The 20444-nt window shown below is 42.7% G+C and overlaps 1 long non-coding RNA gene across 1 annotated transcript; it reads right to left on the reverse strand.

The window, feature by feature from the left end:
• Positions 1-3391: 3391 nt before the first annotated feature.
• On the reverse strand, positions 3392-17202 carry LOC109446095 (uncharacterized). The gene is made up of 6 exons (XR_012495861.1): positions 10904-17202; positions 9759-9804; positions 8823-9634; positions 8480-8680; positions 6782-6884; positions 3392-4789 (listed from the first exon to the last, which is right to left on the reverse strand). It is a non-coding gene; the product is annotated as an uncharacterized LOC109446095 (long non-coding RNA).
• Positions 17203-20444: the final 3242 nt, after the last annotated feature.

Below are 20444 nucleotides of genomic sequence, written 5' to 3' on the forward strand. Positions count from 1 at the left end.
ATGGCGCCCCCCACAACTAAGATTGAAAGGACAACAACTTGACTTGGAGAAAGTCCTGGAAGTACACACTGTTCCCCAATAAAGTCCAGTTCCCTTTCCCCAATAACATCTTAAACAATGACAACAACAACAAAACACGGAAGTGAATGAAAATGAGAATATAACACTCCTTTTGCTGGGATATAGCAAAAGTAGTGCTGAGAGGGAGGAACATAAACTACCACAAGTCAGCCAATATGAAGTAGATCATTTGAATAGCCTTATAACTATAAAGAAAATTGAATTTAAAAAATGTAAAAACTCCCCCAAAAGAAACTTCCAGAGCTAGATGATTTTACTGGAGAATTCTAACAAAGTTTTAAAGAATCAACACCAATTACACAGTCTCTTCCCAAAAAATAGAAGAGGCAGGAATATGTCTCAATTCATTTTATGAATCTAGTATTACCCTGATACCAAATCAGATAAAGGTTATACAAAAAATAAAAAACAAAAAAACTATAGACCAGTATTCCTCATAAATATAGACAGAAAAATCTTTAATAAAATATTACCAAATAGAATTCAGCAATATATGAAAAAATTATCCATCATGACCAATCAGAGTTTATTTCAGAGATGTAAGGATAGTTCAATAGTCAAAAATTAATCATTGTAACATTGACAGTTAAAGAAGAAAAAAGCCACATAATCATATTAATCAATGCAGAAAAAGCATTTGACAAAATTAACACCCATGCATGATAAAAACTCTCAGAAAAATAGGGACGAGGGGAACTTCCTCAATTTGATAACCTACAGCTAACTTTACACTTAATGATGAAAGACTGAATATTTTTCCCAAAGATCAAGATCAAGGCAATAATGTCTACTCTCTCATCACTATTATTCACCATAGTAATGAAGACCTATCCAGTGCAAAAAGGCAAGAAAGTGAAATAAAAGGCATACAGACTGGAAAAAAAGAAATAAAATTGTCCCTATTTTCAGATGACACAATCTGTAACCTGAAAATACCAAAATACCAGACAAAAAGGCCCCCCAAATGCTTGCTCTCCTTAGTCGAACAAGAAAGGGGCAGCCTAGCAAGACACAAAACTTTTAGACAATAACTGTTCTATTTCAGCCAAACACCATAGAAAAACTGTGGCCCCACCCATACAACAGGGGAGCCTGGACCCAATTATATGCAGTTGTGGTAGACTAAAGGGTGATCCCCAAAGACTTCCAGGTCCTAATCCCTGGAACCTGTGAATTTCACCTTATGGCACAAAGATCTTTGCAGATGGGATTAAGTTAAGAATCTTGAGATGGGGAGATTATCCTGGATTGAAACAAAAAAAGTCCTAGAACTAATGAGTCCAGCAGTTTGTGGTAATTGGTTTAGCAGCTATAGGAAACTAATGTAGCTTTGTATAAGAAACTCACTTCTAATATAGCAATATAGGCAAGCTGCAAATAAAGGTTCAAAAATATATTTCATGCATACATTAATCAAATGAAACATGAGGGACATCAAAATTAAAAATACAATAGCATTTAAAATTACTAGGAACAGAGTGACATACATAATGACAAAAGGGTTAACCCATCAAGAACACTCAGCAATCCTAAATGTGTATGTACCAAACAACACAACAGATCTATAAAAAATGTGAAATAAAATTGATCGAACTAAAAGGAGAAATAGACAAATTCACAAATATAATTGGAAACTTCAACACCCCTCTCTCAATAACTGAGACAACAACTTAGAAAATCATCAAGGATAGGGAACAACTCAACAATACCATCAAACAACAGAATCTAATCAACCTTTGTAGAACATTCCACCCCAAAACAGCAGAATACACATGCTTTTCAAATGCCTATGGAACCTGTAGCATTATCCTGTGCCATAACACAGACTCAACAAACTTAAGAGAACGGAAATCATACAGAGTGAGTTCTCCAAAGTTCTCTCAGAAAGATAACAAGAAGATCTCTAAACACTTGGAAACTACTCAGCACACTTCTATTAATATTCCAGGGCCGGGCCAGTGGCTCAGGTGGTTGGAGCACGGTGCTCCTATGGCCGGCAACCATCGTGAGCTGCTGTGGGCTGCCGCGGGGCTGCCAGGAACTGCCGGTGGCCAGCGAGAGTGGCTTGCAGCCATCATGAGTGGCCAGCAGCCGGCAAGAGCTGCCGTGAGCTGCTGTGAGCGGCCAGCCAACAACCAGAGACCGATGGCCTCAGCCGGGGGGAGCGCAAGACTCATAACACCAGCATGGGCCAGGGAGCTGTGTCCTACACAACTAGACTGACAAACAACGGCTTGAACCGGAGTGAGGGGCAGGGGAGGAGGAAAAAAGAGGAAAAAAATAAAAAAATAAAATAAATAAATAAATAAATAAATAAATAAATAAATAAATAAATAAATAAATAAATAAAATTCCATGGGTGAAAAAGAAAGTCTCAGGAAAATTCTTTTAAAAAAACGTGGAAGGCCGGCCCGGTGGCTCAGGTGGTTAGAGCTCCATGCTCCTAACTCCGAAGGCTACCGGTTCGATTCCCACATAGGCCAGTGGGCTCTCAACCACAAGGTTGCCGGTTCAATTTCTCGAGTCCTGCAAGGGATGGTGGGCAGCGCCCCCTGCAACTAAGATTGAACATGACACCTTGAGCTGAGCTGCCGCTGAGCTTCCGGATGGCTCAGTTGGTTGGAGCATGTCCTCTCAACCACAAGGTTGCTGGTTCAATTCCCACAAGGGATGGTGGGCTGTGCCCCCTGCAACTAGCAACGGCAACTGGACCTGGAGCTGAATGGCGCCCCCCACAACTAAGATTGAAAGGACAACAACTTGACTTGGAGAAAGTCCTGGAAGTACACACTGTTCCCCAATAAAGTCCAGTTCCCTTTCCCCAATAACATCTTAAACAATGACAACAACAACAAAACACGGAAGTGAATGAAAATGAGAATATAACACTCCTTTTGCTGGGATATAGCAAAAGTAGTGCTGAGAGGGAGGAACATAAACTACCACAAGTCAGCCAATATGAAGTAGATCATTTGAATAGCCTTATAACTATAAAGAAAATTGAATTTAAAAAATGTAAAAACTCCCCCAAAAGAAACTTCCAGAGCTAGATGATTTTACTGGAGAATTCTAACAAAGTTTTAAAGAATCAACACCAATTACACAGTCTCTTCCCAAAAAATAGAAGAGGCAGGAATATGTCTCAATTCATTTTATGAATCTAGTATTACCCTGATACCAAATCAGATAAAGGTTATACAAAAAATAAAAAACAAAAAAACTATAGACCAGTATTCCTCATAAATATAGACAGAAAAATCTTTAATAAAATATTACCAAATAGAATTCAGCAAGATATGAACAAACAATCCAACTTGAAAATGGGCAAAAGAGATATTGCACAAAAGAGGATATACAGATGGCAAACAAGCACATGAAAAGATGTTCAACATCATTAGCCACTGGGGAAATGCAAATTAAAACCACAGTGAAATATCACTGCATACCTATCACAATGAGAAAATAAAAAAGTAGTGACAACACCAAATGCTGGCAAGGAATCAGATAAACTGAATCACTCATACACTGCTGGTGAGAATGTAAAATGGTACCGCCACTCTGGAAAACTGGCTTTTTTCACTCAGCATAATTCTCTAGAAGTTCATCCAAGTTGTGTGTATTGGTAATTTATTCCTTTTTGTTGCTAAGTAGTATGCCATGATATGGATGTACTAGAGTTTGTTTATTTACCAATTGGAAGACAGCTGGGTTTATTTCCAGGTTTTTTTGGCTCTTACATTCATGCATACATTTTAGTGTGAACAAAAGTCTTTATTTCTCTGGGATAAGTGCCCAGGAGTGCAATTGCTGAGTCATACGGTTGTGGCATGTTTAGCTTTGTAAGAAACTGACAATTGTTTTCCAGCTGTAAACAATGGGAAATGCTGCACCTGAGCAACTGGCTGGGTGTCAGTCCTCCAGGCCATCGTGGTCAAACTGTAAAGAAATACAGGGGAATGAGGAGCACAGAAAGATAACACTGGGTGGTGGCTGTCTTGGGCTGGGAGGAGCTCGGAGGCGATAGGGCAGAGGAATGCAAAGGGCTCTCAGATAATGCGCTAGTCTCAAGCTGAGAGGAGGGTTCAAGAATGTTCATTTGATGATGACGAGGTATATTACATCAATCCCCTCTTTTATATGGATTCAATATTTCACCCAGTGCTTTTTTTTTAATTAAATTGTATTGGGATGACAGTGGTTAGTAAAGTTACAGAGGTTTCAAGTGTGTAATTCTGTGATACATCGTTTATATATCCCGCTGTGTGTTCCCCACCCAGAGTCAGTTCTCCTTCCATCACCATATATTTGATCCCATTTATCCTCATCGACCATCCTTCTCCCCCTTACAAAGGACACTGCACTTGGATTCAGAAGTCTTGGGTTCCACATCTATATAAATGACTTACTACCTGAAGCTCAGAGAGGTTGTGACCTAACCACCTATGACAGCAACCTTAAAACTAGCCTCCTGACTTCTAGCCCAGTGCTCATTCCTCTACCCGATTCCATGGCAGGGCTTCCTTTAAGTTCCATTCTCTTGTGCAGAAATGGTTAGTCACATGTTCCAGGTGAAGGCTGTTGAACGCAGGGCTCCAGGGTCACCACGCACACAACTGCCTATGTAATCGGCACCCTCTGGAGGCAAGGGGAGTGGTGCTCCTTGGGTTTGTGCAGCCCTGGTGCTCCTAGTTCCCCTGGAGGAGAACTTCTGAAAAAAGAAATTGGCCATTGGGTTCAGGACAAAAAAGATTGTCTATGGCAACAAAATCATTATACAGGAGTTTAAAATAAGGTTAAAACTTCTAAATCCAAACCGCCCTCCAACATCCAGTCCACCTCTTTATCATAACTATTATCACGGCCCAAATTTTACCCTTTACAAAGCATCTTCACACGCATTATCCCAGACCAACCCAGCCAATGCTTGCGCTGACTGAATCCACAGCTAGAGTTGGGCCTGATCTTTTTCTGCTTTGGCAAGTGGCTCAGTGATGTTCCCTATGGGCCTCTCTCTCCCTGTATGTCCCCTGGGGCAGTCCAATCTGTAGACCACCCTCAGGGCCCTTACAAAATCCCCCCAGTAGAAATGGATCTTTGTTAACCCCATAACATCACTATCTTGGGTGTTTGTAAGTTTGGAGCCCCTAGGGGATTCGTCTCTTTATTCCTCAGTTCTTAGGAATCCACTAATCAGAGTTTCTCAACCTCAGTACTATTGAGATTTGGGGTCAGATAGTATTTTGTTATAGGGGACTGCCCTATGTGTTGTGTTGTGTTGTAGAACACGTGGCAGTATTTCTGGCCTCCACCCACTAAAAGCCAATGCACCCCCCTTCCGCCTCCCCACCCTGTTGTGACAGCCAAAAATGTCTCCAGACATTACCAAATGTCCACTGAGGATTAAAATCATCCCTTGGGAAGAACCACTGCCCTTAGCTATGAGCACCTTGAGGAAAGGGCAGTGTTTTATGCACTTTGTGTCCGCATTGTCTAATACTGTTCTGGCACATAGGATGTGGGAAATTCAACTTATTAAGCAACTACTATGTGCCAGAGATAGTGTGACATAAATCACTGTTGACCAACCTTCAGTCATTCACAAGCCAACTTCTTGTTTTCTGTCATATGTGCATGCAACCGATACTAGCATTAACTTGATATTTTCCTTTACAGTCACTCATTTTATCTCAGATCAGCCACCAACGTGGTACCTACAGTACCTGATAGAGAGAGGATACTTACTAAGTATATGTGGACTATAAATTAATTTCCTTTTGCAGTTTTCAGTATCAGCTTCATGGAAAGAAACGGATTCACTGATTACCTCTCTGGTCAATTAGGGACCTCTCACTTTTGTAACAAATAAATACCAGAATTTTGAAATTTTGACACAGTGGGATTTTCTTTCCCATTTGTGAACAGACCATCGATAGCGCTCTTGGCCCCCGGGTGACTGCTCTGTGTGGCAATTCAGGGACCTCACTCTCTTGTCATCTCAAGGCCCCACCATGCTCTGGGTTTCTGTCTTACTATAAATACAGACAGCAAAAGGGAAAGACTGTGTGGAGAAGGCACCCTTCTTCTTCACAGTGAGGACCAGAAGTGACACACATCACATCTGCTCACCTTCCATTGGTGAGAACCTCTCCCCAGGCCCCAGCTCAGTGCAAAGGGTCCTGGGAAGCAGAGTCGCTAGCTGGCTAGCCACTTGCCAGTGATGACTCACCACTGTGGCACCAGGTGCACCCATCTTGGTCAACACCTCGCTGGCCCTGCCTCAGGACACGTAAGACGCTGTCAGCTCACATCAGATGTCTGCTTTCACCCCCAGAATGTCCTCGCCACAGCACCCTATCATCCAGGCCAGCTAACCACACCTCTGATGTAGCCAAGAAGCAGAGTTGAAAAACTCTTGTCTACAATGGGTTCTCAAATCAGCACGCCCACCTCATCCCTCCCACACTTTGCCATTAGACAAATGGTAAAACCAAGAGAGGAGAAAGGACCTCTTCAGGATTGCCGAACCAAGTCAGGGGGCAGCACAGACTGAGCTGCCTGCACTAGGCTGGTGGCAGTGGGGCCCATCCACCCACCTTCCATGGACGCGGCCCAGAAGAGCTTATGCCAGCACCCTGACACCTCTATTTGGATCCAGGCCCTTTCAAAAGGAGCATTTCAAATAGGAGCCATCAACACTTACAGAGGGTGGGTCTTAATCCATAGAGGATCATTCGCTTCACCCAAGTGATGAGCCGTCCATCAGCACCTCCCATTCTTCCACCAATTATCTATCTGCTAATTATCTGGGATTAAGAATTGACACGGAGCGACATGGTCATTAACCACATATTTGCACGGCTTATTCATGTTAGTGGGGCTGCTCAGTCTCACCGAGTCAAATTGGACACGCCCACAATGCTGCACAACACATTTACATCTACTTGGCTGTCAGCAGCCTATAAAGGATTGCAGGATGTGTTTACTTCCAAAGGGACTTGGCTCTTGGCAAGAGCTTTTTTGCAGGCATGCTGGGTGTCTTGGCTTTCTGGCAGTACGGACCGTGGCTTAACTCACAGCACACATTTCCATCATTTGTCAAACGTCGTTAGCTCAAGCACAGTAGCAGGCACAACACTGGCCCCAGGAGGTTTTACACAGATGAATGAGACACTGTTCCTATAACTTCAGAAGTTTACCTCCAGTCACGGAAACACATGCAAGCAGAGAGAGCTGCGAGCCGTGAGAGAGGGGGAAAGCAGCTTGTCATGGGAATGCAATACCAGGAGAGATCTGTTTGGTCTGAGAAATCAGGAGAGGCCTCACAGAGGAGGTGGCATTTTTAGCATAGAGCCAGAGAGAGAGAGAGAGAGGAATTCCAGGCTGCAGGAACTGCAAAAGCAAAGGCCCAGAGATGTGTGAGGAGAATAGGGAGTGATCCATTGTGGATGGCACACATGCCACAGGTGGAAAGGAGGTGTCCTGCTAGATTGGGTCATTTCAGAGAACACTGAATGTTCTGCTAGGGTTTGGAAATGTTTTCTCTGGGTATGAGGAACATGGAAGAAATTTTGTTTTGGTGTGTATGTGTGGGTGGGCGTGTTTTAGTAATCTTTTTATTTAAGTATAGCATCCATACAGCAAGTGCAAACCTTTTCACAAACTGATCACACCTATATAAGTAGCAGCCAGATAAAGATACAAATTGCTACTAAAACTCCAGGAATCCCTTTTGGCCCCCTTTTAGGAACTCCCCAATCACAAGAGAAACCACTATCCAGACTTTAACACCATAAATTAGTTTTCCCTATTTTTTTGCACTTGGCTTCTTTCACTCAGCATGTTTTAAGACTCATTCATGCTGCTATACATAATTGTAGTTTGTTCTTTAGTGTTGCTAATACCCCTTGTATGAATGTATCACAATTATTAGGGAACATTGTATAGTTTCCAGTTGGGGGCTGTAAACCTTCTTGCACATGTCCTTTGGAGCTTTTATGGATGTACCTGTTGGGTACCTATCTAGGAGTGGAATTCCTGGGTCGTCAGGTATGCATACATTTACTTGAATAGATACTGCTGGTCTCCCAAAGGTGTTTGTCCATTTGCACAGCAGAGCATGAGAGTTCTCGTTGCTCTATATCCTCGCCAACACTTGGTGTTGGCAGGCTTTTTAAATTTTACTTGTATGCTTGTTTGTCTGGAGGGGAGTGACACAACCCCAGCTCGGTTGAAGGATAGTCACTCTGGAAGCAGCACAGTGTGGAGGTCAGAAAAAGGAGCTGGCACAACGGGACCAGGCATGGACCAGGCGGCAAGGTCCAGGAGAGAGGTAATGAAATCAGTGGCACTAGAACTAGAATTTTAAAAGGCTGATTAAAAAAAACAAAAAGGCACTCACTGTGGGTGTGGAATACACAGGATGCAGACACAAAGTAGAAGAGGGAGATGGGTGAAGATTTCTGTAGGAGTGGCTGGCTGGGTGAGGGGTGTCAGGTTTGAAGGCAGGAGAAAAAAATCCTCATTTGGGACACCTTGTGTTTGTGATGGAGGACGATGAGAGGGAGACGTCCGTTAAACTGTTGGGTATATAGGTCTGTTGCTAAGGGATGAGGTCAAGATTGGAGACATTGAGTGAGGATTTATCATCACAGAGATAGGGGTTGAAGTCAGGGGTGTGGCTGCGATTTCCCAGGGGGGGTTGTGGGAATGAAGGAGAGAAAGGCCAAAGAGCAGCCACCTACCTTTAGGGGGTGAGCGGAGGAAGAAGAATGAGAGACATCGCTTCCCTCTGAAACGCTGGCAGGGGCTGTGAAGCATGAGTCAGGCCCTTCGAGCGCCAGCACAGCCTGGGGTCCATCTCACCAGCCAGGGTTTTCTCCTGAATGAACTTGCATCACTAACCTCAAAGCTGCATTGCGAAATTTGCATCAAATTGCACACCTCTGGCAGCGTCCTAGGGACAATGGGCACGAAAGACTCATAGCATCTTGGGGCTGGGAGTCCTCCTTCCCACCTCCACAACGTCTCTGCCAATTCGTTATCCAGTACCCCAGGCAGGGAACTCATGACTTCCCATGGCAGCCCATTCCACCGTCGAGGCAGTGAGGATGTAAGAAAACTTTTCTTACACATGCAATCACGTGGAAGTCAAAGGAAAAGATAAAACTGCACTCCAATGACCCTGGCTAGGGTGAGGTACAAGGAGTCTGCATTCTGGATAATCCATTTCTAATAATGTATCCGCCAGCATCTTCCTGTTGGGGTTGGGGTCACAGCGTTTGACTCCCCACAGGAAGCTGCAGTGATTTCACTCCCATTTGCACACTGGATGGGAATGTGCTCCTCCGCGGCAGGCATTCCTCTGGCTTCATCAGGCAGTGAGTACTGCCCTGGAACATGGCCAGTGTCTCAGGACTGAAGCAGTGCATGCTACAGCACAGACCCACGGCTGCTGGCTGAGAGCGAGCCCACTGCAGGCAAGGTGGGCACAATGCCACTCTGCTCAACATTTGTTTTTCTAAATATTTACCTGCACCCGGCCCTGGGTGGGTCTCTGGAGAAGAAGGAAGACAGATATGATTATGAAATGCTCCCACCCTTGGGGAGACTGGTGGAAGAAACAGGCATGCAACACTGAACTTTTTTCCCCTCTTTGTATAAATTTCCCAAATACCTACCTAAGCAGCATCTGCATGCATGATCTGAAATGTGGAGATGTGGTTTCTGAAAAGACATCAGAGAAAAACTGCCCTTGAGCCTCAATGGAAAGGGTCTTATCAGCCAGTTAACAATTGACAGCATAAAACTCCAACGTGCTCATCTTTGGAGACGTTTGCCAACTGGAAAAGCACACACCACTTTCTCCTGACTAAAAGACATCCATTCCATTAGGAAACCTCAGGCTGAGGATTCTTAGGAGCTTTCCAGAATTTGCAGATTTTGAAAATGGATAGCTTCTATCCAAGATGACAGAACAAGATTATCTTTCTGATTCTACAGATTCCTTTTCCTTTCCCTTTGCTTGACCACTCATCTTGCCTGTTACTGTACACTGACAACCTCTATATTCTCAGTATGATTTCCATTATCTTCATCCTGGTACTTTTTGCCCCCGATGGTCCTAAGGATTGTCCGATCCACACACATGGAATCCCACCGAGCATGACAAGTGACCAGGGTCTCACTTCACAGTGAACGAGGTATGGGAATGAGCCCATGGTCATGGGCGCACTGCTTGGTATCACATAGTGCACCCACAGGCAGTGGGTGTCACAGAATACTGAAATGCTCTTCTCTGCACAGTGCCCTGATGCACCATCTCTGAGGCAACACCCTGAAAGGACAGAGTGCTACCCTTCAAGATGCAGTGTACTTATTAAATCAGAGAGCTCTCTATGGAGTGTACGCCCAGTAGGAAAGATAGATGGGACTGGGAACCAAGAGTGGGAGGCAGCATAAATGGAGTCGGCTCTTCCAGGGTCTCCCCTCTCAGTACAGGAAGTCCCTGGGCTCCTGTGCTGGTCTCTGGTGGTGGAGCCCCACTAGCATCTCCCTTTGTCTTACTCAGTGGATTCCCTAAATGTCCATATTCAAGCTAAAGAACCCCCACTGTGGCTCCAGCCTCAGCCCCTGCCCCATCCTAAGGTCCAGCCCAGTCTTGTCTCAAACCCAGCCCCCATCCCAGCCCCTCCCTCAGGCCCATCTCCAGTTTCACTCCCACTCTCTCACCCCATTAGGGCCTGGGGAGTGTCCTTCCCCAGACCCCAGGATGAAGTACAGTCTCTCATCCTACGAGAAATTCAACCCCTGGATTGGCACTTACTGCAGAAACGGTTGCAAGATTTGTGATTTTTGTCTTCTTTTGGTCCACATATCTCAGGAAATCTTTAATCTTCTAGCTGCCAATATTCCTCAGTGTAACATCGCCTTTTCACCACAAGCACCAGGCTTCATCCTTGCTGGAGAATTTCCTAACAGCAATGAACTGTGGCAACAGCTGGGGCACCACCTTTTAAAGACCTTCATCCATGGATACAGCTTTAGGGCAAACTAGCAAAGATATCTCTGGCAAAGGGCAAATATGGATTTTCACAGCTCTCTAGTAGAGGTCAAAGCAGCTAGAAAGAATCTAGGCACCCAGGAAGTTGCCATGTAAGGAGCCCAGAGAAGTGCCAGCTAGAGAATAACCTGCAAAGGGTCTGGAGCGTGCGTAGCCTGAGAAAGGGGTCCAAAATAATGAGGTGTTTAGAAAATTACCCTGTGAGGCATCTAGGGTCTGACTCTGAGGACACAGAAAGTGACTTGGTATGTCACTCAAGAAATGACTTATCAAGGGATTCAAGGGAGAACTTAGACAAGAAGCAACCAGAAAACCCCTAAAGATTTACTTGAACAAGAAGTTGGGTGTCTCCAGTAGAAGCTGTGTAGGTCATGTAGATGTGTGCAGGTCACGGCTTGTTGCCAACAATACACTGCCCCCTCCTAGGAAGTCCTATAGCCACTTGGAAAATGGAAATCCAGCACCTTCAATGACCCAGGAACACTATTTGCATACCTCTTGGAAGCTTTCCTTCCTTGATCCAGGCATTCAACAGGCACTACGAGCCCAAAATATATGGTTTTAGGGATAAAAATAGCGCTTACCTCTCAAGGTCCTCAAATCCACAAGGCTGTTAAGTTGACAGAGACCCTATCGAGGCCCCTTTCCCAGTTCACCTTTCTCAGTCACCCATGTTTCAGGAATGGCCAAGCTGAGGCTGCTTAGCTCTTTGAAAGAAACTCAGGCCGGTCAGGAGAGAAGCCGATCACACACTCAGCCCCATCCTGGGTAGTCCTTTCCCTGCCCCCTCAGCTTTGAGCAAGGAAGGCCAAGGGGCCCTGAGATATTGATCATGGTTCACACAGGACCCTCAGTGCAAGGAGAAGAGTAGACAAAGTTTTTAGCCCTTCACATCTATCATCACGGACAAATCATGGCAGAGTGGGACTGTACGGGAACCAAGAGAGGCAGTCCAGAGTCACTGCAAGTCAATCAGTGGCAGGACATGACCCAAGGGATGACAGTGGAGTTGTGTCCCAACGGACTCCAGCCACGGAGAAGTGCCCCAGCAGCAGAGAACAGAAAGAAGAGTGACAGGAGGGGATCACCACAGAGGGGAGCATCTTCTGGAAATTTCCATTTTAGATATTAGGATGTTGGAGATTAATTTAGGGATTCCTTTGAGGGCCAGAGAGTGCAAGAAGACTGCAGCTCCTAAGCCACAGTCAGAATGTCCTGAGAGCCAGTGAGCTGAGAGATGCACAGAAACGGAATGGCTATCTGAGCGGTCAAGGAGCTCCAGTGACCAAGGAATGCCACCCCCCCTTTCCCCAACCCAAGAGTGTTGTTTGCTCAAGATCTAGAACAGCCAAGCCTTAAAGAGCAGCTTGCTGATTAATGAACTGAGGCTCCTACTGGAGGTAGAGCTGCAGGGCCAGCCTCTGGGTTTTCCCATCGTAGTGGCCCTTGCCTCAGCTAGCCTGCCTACTCCATTTCCTTGAATCTGTAAACTTAAGGTTTGTTGATTTCTTAATACCACGTCCTCTAATTCATGAACATGGTAGATCTCGTCATGTATTTAGATCTTCCTCAATTTCCCTCAGTGTTTTATAACTTCCTGCGTACAGATATTATACATATTTTGGTAAATTTTATTCTGAAGTATTTCATATTTTTATGTAAATGGTATTTTTATTTAAACTTCCAATGGTTCATTGCTAATACAGAGATATAACATGATTTTTTGACCTTATATTCTGTGACTTTGTTAAACTCATTTACTAGTTCTAGTGACTTTTTTTTTTATTCTTTAGGATTTTCTACAGACATGTCATCTGTAAATAAGGACAATTTTATTTCTCCCTTTCCAAATTGTATGCCTTTTGTTTCTTATTCTTGCCTTACTGAATTAGCTAGTAACTCCAGTACAATATTGAATAGAAGTAATGTGGACGCCCTTGTCCATCTTAGGGTGGAAAGCATTCAGTCATTCACCATTAAGCATGATGTTACCTGTGGGCTTCTTGTACATGCCCTTTATCAGGTTGAGGAAGTTCCCTTCTATTGATACTTATTGAGTTTTTACCACAAATAGGTATCACACTTTGTCATATGCTTTTTCTGCATCTATTGAGATAATCATATGGTTATTTTTTTCAGTTTGTACATATGGTGAGTTATTTTGATTTTTTAAATGTTAGACCAACCCTGCAACTGGGACAAATTCTACTTGGTCATGATGTATTATCCCTTAATATATTGTTGGATTAAATTTCCTAAAATTTTGTTTAGAATCTTTGCAACTATACTCACGAGAGATACTGGTCTGTAGATTTCTATCTTGTAATATTTTTGTCTGTTTTGGTATCAAGGTAATGTTGGGCTCATAAAATGAGTTGGAAAGTATTCTCTTCTTTTCAATATTTTTGAAGTTTGTTTAGATTTTTTTTTCCTTCCTTAAATGTTTGATAGAATTCATCATTGAAGCCATCTGCACCTAAAGGTTTCTGTGTGGGTTTTTAACTACAATTTCAATTTTTAAAATACATGTAAGGGCTATTCAGGTTATTTCTTCTTGAGTGAATTATGGTAATTTACATCTTTCATATTTTTTATTCATTTCATCTAAGTTTTAAAACTTATTGGCATAAAGTTATTCATAATATTCCCTTTAAATATCTGTAGAATCTACAAAAGTGTTACCACTTATTCCTGATATTGTTAATTGGTATCTTCTTTTTCAAATCAGTCTGGCCAGAGGTTTATCAAGTTTATTGACAGTAAAAAGCAGCTTTTGGTTTTATTGATTTCCTTTTTTTGTTTTATATTTCATTGATTTCTGCTTTGATCTTTACTATTTCCTTCTTCTGTTTACTTTGGATTTAATTTGTTTTGTTTTTGTTTTTCTGCTGCCATTTATTGGGATTTTAGCAGGCAGCAGAAACAAATGCATGGGTTCACTCTGTTTATCTAGAAATCAGAGATGTGACTTGAGGGACAGAGGTGGTAAACTTCGTTTTAGTTCTGCTTTCTGGCTCTTCCATTTGTATTTATAAAACTGCCATTTGTAAATTCTCCTCGGCTAGAAACCTTCAAGTTTTGTTTAAGAAATGTTGGTTCTGCTGTTTGACAGACTTGGGACTTACATCCCAAGCCTTTCCCCTTCTTAGCTACATGATCTTATAAAATAACTTAATGTCCCTGAGCCTCAGTTTGTTCATATGTACAATGGAAATAATAACAGTATGTTTCCTCATAATGAGGTAATCCATGTAAAACTCTTAGCTCCATGCTAAGAGTCGCCCTGCACTAATTGATAGTGCAGGGCGACTATCATTTTTCATGACTTTCATTATAAGAATCTATCTTGCCCTAAAGATAATCATTTAAGGCTTTTTTCATGTCAACCCCTCCTGTTAGATAAACTCTAGTTTTCTGTTGCTCACAAGTGTGGTAGCTAAATGTGTGAGCTAGCTTTTGCTTTATAACACACCACCCCAAAGTTAGTGGCTTAAATAACAAACACTCTTTTTTCCTCATGATTGTGTGTGTTGGCGAGGCAGTATTTCTAGTCTAGGCCAACTCAGCTAGAGCTGGCTGATATAGGGATGGCCTCGCTGTCTGGTGACTGGTTCAATGTCAGCTGAGACGCTGCCATGCATCTCTAATCATCCAGCAACTAACCGAGGCTTCTTCATGTGGTAGTGCAAGGATTCCCAAGAAGAGAGGCCAATCTCTGATGACTGAGCTATTCCCACCTTATGACCCAGTGGACATTTTGTGCACGGCTGCACTAATCAACCCATTTTCTGTCAATTGTTTACCCCTCAACTTGTCATTTGCAAGCACTCCTTACTCATGCTGTCCTACTATATTGAAGATATCTTTGAATGTGAACTTTTATCTTGGCAAATATAGGCTATTAGGCAAGAAGGAAGAAAAATCTCTAGCTCTGATATGCGTGAGTCCCTGAGGTCCCCTGGATATTGTGCCTGATCCCTCTGGGACTCGGTCCTGCCTTGGCTCTGCCAATTCTCTCAGACCTCAACTCCCTCTTCCCGCAACCTGGGCAAAGCCTGAGTCTCCAACTTTGTTGACAGCCCTGCTCTATGTCCCCACACAAGCTCTGCTTTGCCACATACCAACATGCCAGCCTGTCCTTCCTCCTAGTCTGTCCTACCTCCACTTCAGCAGAGCCCCCTTACCCAACGGACTCAGCTGACCCCAGCTCCAAGCCTCTCCTTTCCTGCTCACTGAGCTCAGTTCCATTCTGACAGTGGATAAGAGCCAGTTCTGAGGATACAGGAGAGTGATCCCCAACTGTCACATGGCACATCAGCTCACTAAATACAAGTAGAGGAGAACCAGAGGGTGGAGCGGATGAATGAGCAGATGCTGCAAGCACAGACCCATCTTAGTCCAGATTGGGCCAGTACGGGCCTCAAGCGTTCTTGGAGGCTCCGCCCTCCGCCAGCAACATCATCAGCATGGGCCACCGTCTTCTGCCCCGAGGCACAATGCTTTATCCAAAACTGTCTCTGAAAGAACAGAAAACGTCAGTGTATGCTTGGGGACAAATTGCCCAGGCCCAGCCAGTTTACCTGCCCTGAACTGGCTCAGCTCCACAGCCAATGTGTGACCTGGATGGTTCCTGGTTTTGTGATCCACAAGTGATGGGCCAGGAAGAACTTAAAATGTCTCTAACGATATTTACCAACAAAATTTGGGGCAGGGAAGGAAGGCGGATATGTAGTTATATATTTAGATATATAAATCTGACTTATTTGTTAAATTAGGACATTTTACTCATGTGAGCTCATGATTAAAAAACAAAACATCCACAACACACTGAAGAGAATAAAGTGAACAGTTCCCTTCCCCAAGGAGCCCCCAAAGACCAGCCCCAGAGGCAACCCCTTCTAGAAATTTTCTACATATGCGTAAACATGGATTTTTATAATCTTGTTTTATATATATGAATAGGATATAATCATACTATTTATGTCATATTTATAAGTTTTCTCACATAGATACATGACTAAATCTTTTCAAAATATAGATTGTTCCTGACTTAGAAGCATGTGATAACCGAAAAGCTTAATTTGTAAATAACCGTTCTGGAAGGAAGTCAAAACACCTTTTCAGAGGAATAATATTCTAAATCAGAGTCAACAAACTTTTTCTGTAAGGGGACAGATTGTAAATATTTTTAGCATTGAAGTCCACAGTTTCTGACGTGTACTTCTCTGGAATTTTTTGTTTCTGTTTGCAATATTTTTAAAGTGTAAAGTCCAATCTTAGCTTTTAGGCTGTACAAAAACAGGCTGTGGGCTGAACTTGGCCTTCAGACTATAGTTTTCTGACCCGTTATAAACAGGCCCCCAGCTTAGCTTCCAGAAGCAAAATTAACCCATAATGTTGCTAAGATACCAAATAAGATAATATATTTAAAATTGCTTTGTAAACCATAATGTCTATACTGATGTGAAGAATTATTACAGTTCTTTAGTGGTTAGCATGTGGGTAATTTTAAAAAAGAAAAATTGTTAATACTGAATAACAAAGTTTTCCATATTTTGAATTGCATGAAGAATTAGTGAAGAATTTGAATAGAATGCTCAAGTCATTTACAAGGCAGAAGAGGTAGATAACGTTGTATTACATCCAATCCTACTTTTTCCTCAGTACAACATAAACACACATTGACTCCAATTTGGTTTGTGAGGTGTGAGTTCACAGGCCAAACGGCCCCCTCCATCAAAAAGCAGAGAGAGTATCATTGAGTTTTTGTTCCCTCCCCACCCCCGTGGGCGCTGAACAGGCTTTTCTTGTGCTTGTCACGCACAGACACAGCACTGACCCAAACTTTGACTCCTCCGAGAGTTGCATCTGCTGAAGCTTACAAAGGCAGAGAAGTGGCAGAGAGTGGAATAGACAGGATGCTGGAGAGTCATTTGGTGACTACCTAGCTTAGGAATCTTATTTTTAACAATGGTAAAAAAATAAAAAATTTTTAAAATCCCCATTATAGTTTATTGAGCTTTAATCCTTATGACTTACCTCTTTTCTGTCACAGGGGTTGAACTTACCTTAATAATTTCACACCATGCTTATCATTTTATTTTCTTGTACAAGAAATGCAGAGTTTCCTGAAATATACGGGCTAGAATCAGGAACGTAGGAGAGAAAGGGTGCTAGAGAGGACCCTGTGTGAGAAAGGGACGGAGAGGGTGACTGCATACATGGGCAGTAAAGGTGGCTTGCGACACCTGTGCAACCCCAGAAGGGAAAGGCAGGTGGGAGGAAAACGCTGCCTTGGGCATGTGGCATAATGTCAACTGGATCCTTAAGTTGTGGGCAATTGGATATCTCCCTTAGCAAAATGTCCTAGAACTTGCTAAAAGCAGTCCTTCTAATTTTTAAAAATATTTCTGTAATAAAAAAAGAAAACAGAGGCATCCATACTTTGGGATTTTAGGGACCCCTTGATTCCTGTGAGTCTGCTTGTCCAGTCAGGTAAGTCAGAGCAGAGTGGCAGAGAAAGGGGGTCAATAATGATGATCACAATAAAAATATGACCTAAGTTTATAGACCATTAAAGAGTTTAGGAAATAGGCTCCCAAGCTTTATCCTTGTAACAACTCTGTAAGGTCAGGGAGTTGGAGATGGGTGCAGTGACTAGTCCAAGGTCACAGAGCTAGCATAGGGCAGAGCTGACAACAACACTCAAAGTTTCCAAAGCCAAACTCGCAGCCTGCTTCCCAGGAGGTTCCATGAAGATCTGGTGGGAATGGACGTTTTCCTCGCCCTGCTCTTCATGTAGCAGCCTGATTCCCATGAATACCACTCTACGTAAAGTGTCCGGCGCTTTGTAAGCATATGGAGTGGCTGACCCTCAAACAAACCAGCATGGTTTGCTGGGCGTACACATCTGCACTAGTAGAGGCAGTAGAGCTAGGCTGGGAAGGGAGTCAATTCTGGGGTCAGACTGGGTGGGGTGAAATCCTTGCTGCACTCTGACCAGCTGTGTAATATAAACCTCGGATCAGTGTATGAAAAGCACATAGCCCAGTGCCAACGACATGATAAAAGTTCAGGAACTGATACAGATTTCATAACTATTGAGTTTTCATCTGCCTTCTTTGGGACCATATTATAAAAAGAAACCTATAAACATGAAGTTGATTTCTATCTTCAACTTCATTTTCTTCTCTCCAAAGAAAGTCACAAACACATAAACAGAGTGAACGCCTCGTACACGCATGCTCATGGGTTTGGCTAATGAGTCTGCCTGGTTGTGCACAGCCTCCCTATGCTAGAATAATCCATCCCACCCCAAAAGCCAAGCTACAATTTAAAATTTTAATAAATGGAACTCATCCTTCTAATCCATTCCTACATGTGACTGGCAAGCATCCACATTTCTTGTGGAAGTTACTGTTCTGGAAACTTGGGGCAGGAGGGCCAAAAGCCAAAATTACCTGAACAGCTTGAACTCCTGGAATTTATCTCCAAACTAGTGAAAATAATCGCGATCACGGGCTCCCCCTGCAGGCACCAAAAAGGAAAGCCTGAAATTTAAGGTGGATATCATTTATGCATAGAACAAAGAACTATGTCCCTTTCTTCTTCTTTTGAAAAAGTTTCCAAGATGAAAAGAAATATAAGACTTGCTTCAAACTCTTTCTCTTTCTGAGGGATCCAAATTTCCTCACAACAGAACACTGAAAATATATCCCTACAGACGAAAAAAAGCTCCCATGGGGAACTCAAGGACTGGGGTGGGGAGAGACTTCAGAACATGCTATATGAGAAACAGCTGAAGAAAATAGGGGTGCTCAGCCAAGAGAGGACCGAAACGTGGGAAGCTGGAACAGTATCTGACAGGCTAACACGGGAGTGCAATCAGCCTTACGCCCTGTGGCCCCACGAAAGGGTGAGGTTATCAGAGAACAGGTCTTATCTCATATAAAGGAAGAACATTGTAATGATGGGCACTGTCCGTAACTAATGACTACACAAGACGAGGGCTGAAGGATTATCACTGAGGGGTTGAAGCAGCAGCCAGGGGGCCAAACGCTGGGGATACTGAAGAGACTGGTGAGCGAGCTGGCAGAGAACTAGGCTGGATTACATTTAGGATTTCAGTTCTAAAATCCTGGGAAAGTACATTAAAACCCCAAACCACTCAACAGTCCTCTTACTGGAGGGCTGGTTGGTATCGTCCTCAACATTATTATTTCCATATTAAATGTCAACATTTTGTGCTTCAAGTCCTGATTCGGTTTCAAAACAATTTTAAGAGAAAAATATCAAAGTCAAAATAAATGGTAGATTATACTAATGTCAAATCCCTAGTTTTAACATCATACTATAGTTATGTAAGATGTTACCACAGGAAGAAGCTACGTGAAGGGGACAAGGGACCTCTGCACTATTTTTGTAACTTCTTGTGAATCTATTAGGATCTCAAAATAAAAAGCTTTTAAAAATCAAATTAAAGATAGTTCCCCAAGAGGTTCTAAGTAACCTCAAAGACAACCCAGTTTGATTCAAGACTGCAGTGTCATCAGCCACAAATGACTGTTCAAGTATCTACAGGCAGCAGGGCTCGTTTCAAAACCATGAACAATCAGCTGTAAGATTTATAATTGTGATAAGGAAGCCGATGTCATCTTGACAGGTGTTGAATTTGGTTACACCGATCATAAATCTTCAGTTATCTGGGATCACATCATTAAAATCACCTACAGGCAATGTGAGTACATTCTTACAACGGCTTTCTACGTGGTGCTACACAGGAACCATGTACAGACTTAATTACTATATTTATCTAACTGTAATACAATAATGTCCTTATATCTTCTTCTTTCATTAACTGTGACTTGCAACAAGAACTGCATCTTGTTTATCTCATTTTAGCACCAAAACCTAACCCATAGTAGGTTCTCAGTAGTCACAGAATAAATAAGAAATAAACTAGTAGTTATTTTCTTGTACTTCTGGGGGTGACTTTCTGTTTTGATACAAAGACATCTCAGAGTCTCTATTTTGAAATCAGGATTAAATATACATACATACGTGCACACATACACATGTGTGACGAAGTTTCTGAAACATGGGTTTAATCTCTAAAAATCTTTATAAACACTTGTTTCTGATTTGTTAGTTTCCTCAGACACAGTAACTCAGTTTGAATTAGAATAAATGGAGAGGTCAAGCTTTTCCAGACAGGAAAACAAACATGAATTGTTGAACAGGATCCCCTCAGCTTGCAAGTCCCTGCTAGAATGATCTCTGCCCAATTTTATCAGGTGCCACGAAC

The sequence above is a fragment of the Rhinolophus sinicus genome, linkage group LG04 (assembly GCF_036562045.2).
Source record: "Rhinolophus sinicus isolate RSC01 linkage group LG04, ASM3656204v1, whole genome shotgun sequence".
Lineage (NCBI taxonomy): Eukaryota > Metazoa > Chordata > Mammalia > Chiroptera > Rhinolophidae > Rhinolophus > Rhinolophus sinicus.